The sequence below is a fragment of the Mustela lutreola genome, chromosome 7, assembly GCF_030435805.1.
Source record: "Mustela lutreola isolate mMusLut2 chromosome 7, mMusLut2.pri, whole genome shotgun sequence".
NCBI lineage: Eukaryota > Metazoa > Chordata > Mammalia > Carnivora > Mustelidae > Mustela > Mustela lutreola.
The window spans coordinates 91,303,938-91,313,870 of NC_081296.1; positions in this window are offsets into that span (position 1 = coordinate 91,303,938).

A 9,933-nucleotide genomic window follows, 5' to 3' on the forward strand; every position below is an offset into this window, starting at 1 on the left:
CTCCTCCAAATCTTTAGGATGGGAATGGATGAGATTCTGGAGTCTTACTGACTACTGAGTGTAGCTCCCCAGGATAAGAGAGCAAAAAGGAAACTGGAAGTGAGTGAGTGAATGAATGAATGAATGAATGAAGGGGCTGAATGGGAATCAGTCAGGGTGACTGAAAGCATGCCTGCCAGGCAGGAGGATGCATCCTTGGAATTCCCATCACTGGACTGCAAAGCTGAAGGTCCACGGGCGGCGTGGCTGGCCAGGTCCCAGGGGGTGTCACTGGGAAGGCCCAGCAGCTACCCTTCCAGGGTGATCTCTGATGCCTTTCAGAAGCAGCAGCGTTTCCAACAGCAAATATCATACCTCAAGAATTTGACCTAGCGTAACAAAGTGAACAGCTGCTAACCTAACCAGGACATAGCCTAGCATCCTTTCTCTGACTCCGGTAACTTCTAGAACCATTCATCTCTCAGATACATTTTTCCTTAAAGAGGAAATCCTAGGGAGGAGCTTAGGTTTTCCAGGGAAGACTTCACACTTCAGGCTGGTCACAGAGAATTTCACTCAAATTACATTACATATGAACGGATATGAAATTATTTGATAAAAGTAGCCTGGGGGGAAGGGCTACTAGATATAGAAGATGTCAGGGCACCTTTGCAACTTTCCACAGTCTAAGGCTTTACCTTTTCACTGCAAGTCTTTTTATTCTCACTTTTTTTTTTTTTTTTTTTTTTAACATTCTCAGTTTTTCAGGCCAAGCTTGGGTGATTCATACTGGCAAGAGCAAGACTGAAAGTTGACCGCGTGGTATGTGAGGGGGTTGCCGTCTGCAGGGCATTGCACTGAGGCTAAAAATAGGTGGGGGTTCTCGGGGCAGCCTCTTTCGTGGCCACAGGCACCCCAAAAGGAAAACTCACCAAAGAAATCTGCCCACAAGAGAGGACAAAAGCCCCCACCTCTGTCATCCCTTTTGCCCCACAGAAAAGGCTCCCAGGGGACAGTGAACTTGGTGTCTTCAAAATGTCATAGTTCCTACAGACAGGCTCTTATTCCTCACTCCTGGACCTCAGATGAGAGACTTTCCCTCTGGGTAAGTTCACTTTCTTAGTTCCTGCTCCAGGAGCAAACACAGATGTGTCTCTAACTGCCTGGAGCTATGTTTAGTCAAGGATTGGTTTAGATTATGTGAAACACTGACGTACATGGCTAAAATGAGGAAAGAAACCTCCAAAGAAAAGAAAGTATTGGGGCACCTGGGTGGCTCCATCGGTTAGGCGTCTTCAGCTCAGGTCATGATCCCAGGGTTCAGGGATCGAGCCCCACATCAGGCTCCCTGCTCTGTGGGGATGCTGCTTCTCCCTCTGCCCCTCCCCCCCGCCTGTGTGAGTGCACGCGCCCGCTCTCTCTCTCGTTTACTCATGCTCTCTCACCTAAACCTTAAAAAAAATAATAATAATAATATTCCTTGGGGCATCTGGGTGGCTCAGTGGGTTAAGCCTCTGCCTTCGGCTCAGGTCATAGTCTCAGGGTCCTGGGATCAAGCCTCGCATCGGGCTCTCTGCTCAGCAGGGAGCCTGCTTCCTCCTCTCTCTGCCTGCCTCTCTGTCTACTTGTGATCTCTGCCTGTCAAAAAAAAAAAAAAAAAATCTTGGGGCGCCTGGGTGGCTCAGTGGGTTAAAGCCTCTGCCTTCGGCTCAGGTCATGATCCCAGGGTCCTGGGATCGAGTCCCACATCGAGCTCTCTGCTCAGCAGGGATCCTGCTTCCCTTCCTCTCTCTCTGCCTGCCTCTCTGCCTACTTGTGGTCTCTCTCTCTGTCAAATAAATTTTAAAAATCTTTAAAAAATTCTTTAAAAAATTATATTCCATTGTATGTATGAACCACATCTTTATCCATTCATCAAAAACTAATGATGATCAAAAACTAATATGTTGGCTAATTGAAGATAGTAAATTTTTTTTTAAATGAGCAAAACAAAACAAAAAACCCAACCTATATATATGAACATGAATGTGTCTAGCATTTCTTTTATACCTATTATGTGCCAGGCACTGTACTGGAAACTGGAGGTACAAAGGAAATAAAATAGGGCTCCTGTTCTCAAGGAGCTTATAGGCTGGTGGAGAAATAGAGAAATGAGTGGTTCTAGTGAAGAGTAAGAAGGGCTATGCTTGTGGTAAGAGCAGTGCGCTCAGAGCGTGAAACAGGGGAAGCCTCACAGGGGAGGGTTTGTCAAGGATGGCTTTTGAGGGTCAAGTAGGAGCCGGGTACAAGGGCATGCGAGAGAAGGTTGAGTCTGTGGCAAAGCATGGAGGTGTGGAACACCTTGGTGTTGTGTGTGAAGCGTGGTGTGTGGTAGAGGAAGATGAGAGAGTTAGAGAGAAAGGAGATGGTGCATGGCCATTTGACTGAGCAGAGAAGCTGGAACAGCACTCTGGAAGCCACGGAGGGAATTTATATGGTGGCTATCAGCAGCATGTGTTTCAGAAGACCGTGTGGCAGACAGGCTGAAGTGGGTGAGCTCTGAAGCCTGCGACCAGTTAAAGGCAGTGGCAGGAAAATGAAGGAGGGAGTTGGCTAAAGAGAGATCCAAGAATAAGGATCTGCTGGTCATGCTGACTGGCTTGATATGAGGGAAAGAGAAAGGAAGCATCTAGCATCTCTCAGGTTCTGACTTGGGTTGCCTAGTGGAGAGACGGGGGAGGAGTGGGATGGGGGAAAGAGGAGGAGTTCTGTCTTGGGCCTGTTGATTTGAGGGCCTGCTGGATAAAGAACAGGTGATTTAATGTGGAAGGCTCTAAGAGAATGAGATCTCTAAAAGTCATCAGCTTATTTGAGAAATGAATTATGGAAGTAGATGATAAGGGACGAACCAGAGGCACCCAACTAAATAGATCAGGACTTGAATCCAGAACTCTAGATATTTCACCCACGGCAATTTCCTCTTTTTTTTTTTTTTTTTTTAAAGATTTTATTTATTTTTTTTATTATTTACTTGATAGAGAGAAATCACAAGTAGATGGAGAGGCAGGCAGAGAGAGAGAAAGAGGGAAGCAGGCTCCCTGCCGAGCAGAGAGCCCGATGCGGGACTCGATCCCAGGACCCTGAGATCATGACCTGAGCCGAAGGCAGCGGCTTAACCCACTGAGCCACCCAGGCGCCCCGGCAATTTCCTCTTGATCAGCAGTGGCTTCTCAAATGTCAGCTTGAGTTAGAGTCACCTGAGGGGCTTTTAAAACATGAATTGTGTCATAAAATAAGGATTTTATGTACGTATGTATATATGTTTGAAGTGTTAATTTAAATTCTAGTTAGTTAACAAATAGTGTAATATTAGTTTCAGGAGTAGAGTCTAGTGATTCATCACTTACATACACCACCAGTGCTCAGCCCAGCCCTCCTTAGTGCCCGTCACCCACCTCGCCCACCCCTCACCTCCCTCCAGCAACCCCCAGTTTGTTCTCTGTAGTTAAGAGTCTGTTTTATGATTTGTGCCCCCCGCCCCCAAGATTTTAATCCAGGGGGTCTGGGGTGGGGCTTGAGAATGTACTTCTTACAAGTTCCAGGTTCTCCATTGCTTCTGGCCTGAGACCACTTGGAGAACCACTTTGAGAACTGTGCTATATATACTTCCCTACATACTTCCTTACCTCTAACACTGGCAAGCACTTGAGGAGGAGCGCCTGGGTGGCTCAGTCAGTTAAGCATCTGCCTTAGGCTCAGGTCATGGTCCCAGGATCCTGGGATCAAGGCCTGAAATGGGCCTTCTCCTCTCCTCCCCCCCCACCCCCCCGCTGGTGCACGCGCGCTCTCTCTCTCTCTCTCTCAAACAAGTAAATGAAGACTTAAAAAAAAAAAAAAAACCCCAAACCCAAAAACCAAACCAAACAAAAAAACAAGTGCTTGAGGAGTGTAGAAAGCAGTTAAGTGGGGCGCCTGGGTGGTTCAGTGGTTTGGGCTGCTGCCTTCGGCTCGGGTCATGATCTCAGGGTCCTGGGATCGAGCCCCGCATCGGGCTCCCTGCTCCGCGGGAAGCCTGCTTCCCTCTCTCTCTTTCTCTCTGCCTGCCTCTCTGCCTACTTGTGATCTCTGTCTGTCAAATAAATAAATAAAATATTTTAAAAAAAAAGAAAGCAGTTAAGTCTCCTGGGTTGCTTAATCATTCTATAAATAACCCTCCTTATAGTACTGATTTGCTTAGAAAGAATATTTTCTTTTTGCAAATCAGTGTCTTTGTGGAAAGTATGAATACAGAATGGAACTTTATGCAAAGCTTTGCTTTGAGCACTCACGCTGTTCTGGACACTCTTGTAGCCATTGGAGATATAGTCAGAACTCTGCCCTCAGGGAGAGTCCCTTGTGTAGGAGACACAAATATACTAAATAAATGAGTGAAACATATAATATGTTAGAGTGATGAAGAGAAAAATAAATCAGGGAAAAAGGATAGAAACGTCAGGGCAAGAGGACATGTTGAAATCTGGGGGTGCATGCTGGCTCAGTCTGAAGAGCATGAGACTCTTGATCTTGGGGTTGTGGGTTCAAGCCCCATGTTGGGTGTAGAGATTACTAAGAAAAAGAAACCTAAAAAAAAGAGGACTTGTTAAAATTTTATGGAGGGCGGCTGGGAAAAGGAAAGGGCAACACTGATCGAAAGCTCTGAAGGAAGGGAAAAGTGAGTCGTGTGGGTATCGAGGGAAAGAATTGTGTGCATAGTATTCAGTGAGTGCAGAGGCCCTGAGGTGGGAACACCCTTTGAGGAGCAACAGGGACTCAGTGTGAGTGACGTAAAGTGAGTCAGGGGAAGAGTAATAGGAAATGAAGTCAGAGAAAATAGAGTGCCAGATCAATGGTGGGATCTTAGGTATTGATTTTTAAACATTTACGAAATTCTTCCATAAGATATCACTCTGGGGTGCCTGGGTGGCTCAGTGGGTTAAAGCCTCTGCCTTCGGCTCAGGTCATGATCTCAGGGTCCTGGGATCAAGTCCCGCATCTTGGGCTCTCTTCTCTCTCTCTGCCTGCCTCTCTGCCTACTTGTGATCTCTCTCTCTGTCAAATAAATAAATAAAATCTTAAAAAAAAAAAAAAAAGATATCACTCTGTTGGGGCACCTGGGTGGCTCAGTAGTTAAGTGTCTGCCTTCAGCTCAGGTCATGATCCCAGGGTCCTGGGATCAAGCCCCACATTGGGCTCCCTGCTCAGCAGGAAGCTTGCTTCTCCCACTCCCCCTGCCCCACGTTGTGTTCTCTCTTGCGCTGTGTCTCTGTCAAATAATAAATAACATCTTAAAAAAAAAAAAAAAAAAGACCTCACTCTGTTTCTCTTGTACTAAAAGGTACTATTTACTTTTGAGGGAACACTAGGTCCCAGACTTGACCTATGGCTCCTCCAGTACTGAGATCTCATTAGTGGCTAATGAATTTTGTTCAGCTGCTTGTTTTACCAAAACAATTGAATTACGTCTGCAAAGACCGGTACAGAAGGAAATCGGTTTCTCTGGTTACCTTTTATGAGTATCTGTGCTCTACGCTGTTCTCTCCCTCCCTAACCCATCCTCCACTCCCTATCTCTTCACTGAATTCCAAGAGAATTGCCCTGGCAATGTCTTCTGCATTTTTTCTGGATTACATGTTACATTGTGTGCACTTCTGGGAAAAATGGACCCCACCCCTGTGAGTCCTGGGCGGTGGCTCAGACCTTCAGTCTGTCAACCTCCACTCTTTTTATGGTCAAGCCTTTTGTGGCTGGCCCTCCCCACAACCACCTGTACTGGGGGAGAAAATGATTCTTTAACACATTAAAGGGCAGGCTAGTATGTTCGTCTTTCTGGCAGATGACTGGACTTACAGTCAAAGAAAGAAACATTCAAAATAACTGTTGCCACAGTAAAAGGCAAACTACTAGGCTGGCTGGATCATTGTAAGAAAGCTTTGCGGTTTTTTTTTTTGTTGTTGTTGTTGTTTTGTTTTGTTTTTGGTTTTGGTTTTGGTTTTAAATGTTCTCTCAAAAACAATACGACCTGGGATAGAATCGGATCTGAGGCACAGCGGTGTGCCTGCCTATTGTCTGCGGAGCCTGGATCTGGGTCCTGACAAATCCATGGGACTGGAGAGATGCGGGGCTGGCCTTGAAGAGGTATAGATCCTGGGCTTCTGAGAATGGATGGGGTGTCTATAAGGATTCATGTTTTCCCATCAGTACATGGGAAAGATTTTCCAGCCGAACAAAAGCGAAGTCAACGCCTCCCTCTCAAGTTGACCGCATCTGTTTTCTAGAACAGAAAATGGTTTTGAAGCCATATTTATGTATTACCAAGTTATCTGTGGGTAAAAAAAATTATAAAGGATTGGATTTTTAAAACTCATGAGTTTTCATCAATGCCTTTTCTCTTTCCAGATTTGAATTGGCTCTTAGTGGCCCACACAGTGTAGAGGGGTGACTTTCTCGAGGTGAGGTTCCCCACCTCTCTGGAGCAGGCTCCACATGTAGGCCACTCCAAGACTCCAGGCAACTGGGCCTGCTCTTAGGGTCTAAGGGCTCTTTGGGGCTGGGACAATTATTTTGTTGATCCCTAGAATCTTCGATGGTAGGGGCTGAAGGGCCCTTTAAAGTCATTTAGCCAACAACTCCATTTAAGCTTAAAGCATGCCTCCCTATCTCCACCAAGTGGTCAAGCAACTTTGGTAAAACACCTCTAGTGTTTGCAATGAGATACCACCTCGCACCAGTCAGAATGGCTAAAATTAACAAGTCAGGAAATGACAGATGCTGGCGAGGATGTGGAGAAAGGGGAACCCTCCTACACTGTTGGTGGGAATGTAAGCTGGTACAGCCACTCTGGAAAACAGCTTGGAGTTTTCTCAAAAAGTTGAGCTAGCCTATGACCTAGCAATTGCACTACTGGGTATTTACCCTAAAGATACAAATGTAGTGATCCGAAGGAGCACGTGTACCCGAATGTTTATAGCAGCAATATCCATAATAGCCAAACTATAGAAAGAACCTAGATGTCCATCAACAGATGAATGGATAAAGAAGATGTGGTATACACACACACACACACACACACACACACACACACACACTGGAATACTATGCAACCATCAAAAGAAATGAAATCTTGCCATTTGTGACGACGTGGATGGAACTAGAGGGTACCATGCTTAGTGAAATAAGTCAATCGGAGAAAGACAACTATCATATGGTCTCCCTGATATGAGGAAGTAGAGATGCAACGTGGGGGGTTCAGGGGGTAGGAAAAGAATAAATGAAACAAGATGGGATTGGGAGGGAGACAAACCATAAGAGACTCTTAATCTTGCAGAACATACTGAGGGTTGCTGGGGGGAGGAGGGGTTGGAAGAGGATGGTGGGGTTATGGACATTGGGGGTGTGTGTGCTGTGGTGAGTGCTGTGAAGTGTGTAAACCTGGCGATTCACAGATTTGTACTTCTGGGACTAAAAATACATTATATGTTTATAAAAAAACAATAAATGAAAAAAAAAAACACCTCTAGGGTTTGTACTTAGGAACAGTATTAGGTGGGAAGTGAGACCCCAATTTCATTTATGCAGGGAGGCCTTTGTGTAGGAGATAAGTTTTGATGTGGTTAATCTGTTCAGTTCAAATGTGATCCAGTTCAATTAAAAGAGAGGAAAAGGAAACTTGACTAATGCCTCTTTTCTTTGGCCAAGTGAAACAATATTGTGGATGGAGAATCAAGAATATCCTTTTGGAAAATAACTAAATGGCAAGCCCCCTACACTCGTATTTCCCTCCTAACGAAAAAACAAGAAAGCCCACACCCTAGAAAGCCATAGTTTCTTGTCTCCACCAACAAAAACAAATTTTATGGCCCAGTCTTTACATGAATCACTCTGTGAAAATGATAGCAAATGTAATAACCCCAGACAGCTGCAATTATCTAAATGTTTCTCTATTAGCCACTTGAATGGCTAAAGCTTGATAATCAAATCAGAGGGAATGCTAATTGAAATGTAATAGAGCTTACATCCATGTGATTAGGTATCAAAATTTGATTCCAATATTGTTAAATTACAAACAAGGCCCATCAAGTCACACTAAAAAGAAATATTATAACCTCAATGGCAAAAGGAGATGGATTCTTTCAATAAACAAGAGTATTGAACTGGAGCTTGTTTGTGCTGCGTCGCCGCCACCTACTGGCACTTGGTGGAACTGCAGAGACCATCTTTCCTTGGAATTGGGGCACAGCCATTTCTATTTTTCCAACCCAAGAACGTTCTCGACAATGGACAATACTAATAATGATCATTTCTGGAAGAAGAGGCCAAGAAGATTCCAGCGGGGAGGGTGTACGTTGGCAAGAACTAGAGGTGAAGTTGAATGGACTCGGTAGGATCGGGTAATGGACTGCCGCTGAAATACCCGCTGGAGAAATGAGCCCTTGCAATCCCTGCGTCCCAGGTGATCTCTTTCCTCCCCTCCTTCCGCTAATGGAAACTGTACAACACTTATTGAATATCTACTATGATAGGAACACAGTCTCAAAATCCTGCCGAGGAACAGAAGTATAAAATGTGGTCCCTCCCTCAGGGAGTTGATAAGCAGTTCCGTGGAGAGATCGGAGAAAACCCAGGCTACCTTATACCGGCACTTAGGGACTGACTTTTGGCATAGCGTAGTCTGGAGGCTTTGCATGTGTGCCAATGCTTTTATTCAACCCTGCTGCTTAAGACAGTTTGCCGAGATAAAGTAAACTTTGCCGAGGGAAGCTTGATCTTTAAATTTCATGCCTGTGGCATGTGGGAGGTAGTAAAGGGAGGGCAAATCAAACCAGTTGCTTAATGTACTAACTATATAGAATCGTAAATACATGAAGACAAAATTGTATGTATGTACATGCATACTGGATTTGGCCTGAATTAGCCCTGATTTTTTTTTTTTTCCCCAATTTGGTGGTGGTGGTGGTGGGGGGGGTAAAATACACAAAATGTAAGAATTGTCATCCTATTCTTGCTTAAGTGTATAGTCCAGTGGCATTGTGTTTATATTGTTAAGGACCCATCATCACCATCCATCTCCAGAACCCTTTTCATCTTGCAAAACTGAAATTCTATCTTCCCCTCGGCCCCTGACAACCACCATTCTGCTCTCCGTCCCTCTGATTTTGACTACTCTGGGTACCTCATATAAATGGAGTCATACAGTATTATTAGCCTTTCTGCGGCTGGCTTATTTCACTCAACATAATGTTCTTAAGATTCATTCATGTGTAGCATATGTCAGAATTTCCTCCTTTTTTAAGGAATATCCCCCCACGCCAGATTCTTGCGCAAGTTGGTTTTGTGAGTCACCCAATTCTTTGATGGGTAATGATTCTTCAGGAAGCCATACAAGAGGGGATTTTTGTCCGTGGCCAGTTTGGGCATTTCTAGTTGTGACTGATTGACGCTTCCCAAGTAAAATGCGTACTCTGTTGAGTTGGGCCTTGTGGTGTGGTTTCTTGATATCCTTAAGGAAGATTTGGTCATTGGTCACGCACCTCAGCATGTTCTCAGTCCTCATGAGATTGGTGAAGAAACTGTTTCATGAAGTTCTTCAAAGCCACAGCATCAAAGCCAAAGCAGGAAGATATGGATAGGTAGATGGAGCAGGTGTAGAGTCCCGGGTTGGTCGGGGAGTCGATAGTGGGTATTTTCAGCCCACCAGTGAGGAGATGCAGAAGTCACAGGGTGGAGGGGGGCGGGGTGCAGCTGAGGGGAAGCGGCCACAGCTGCCCCGTGCAGGAGGGGCTGATGGCCTTCCCTGAGGAGCTGCTGAAGGCTGGCTCCCAGCAGCCAGTGGGGGTAGAGGGTTAGCACTTCTTGCCTGCCTTCACTGCAGAAGCAGAAAACTATGGCAACTCTCAGGGAAAACTGGGGAAAGTGTCCTTTGAGGCACAAAAGTTTTAC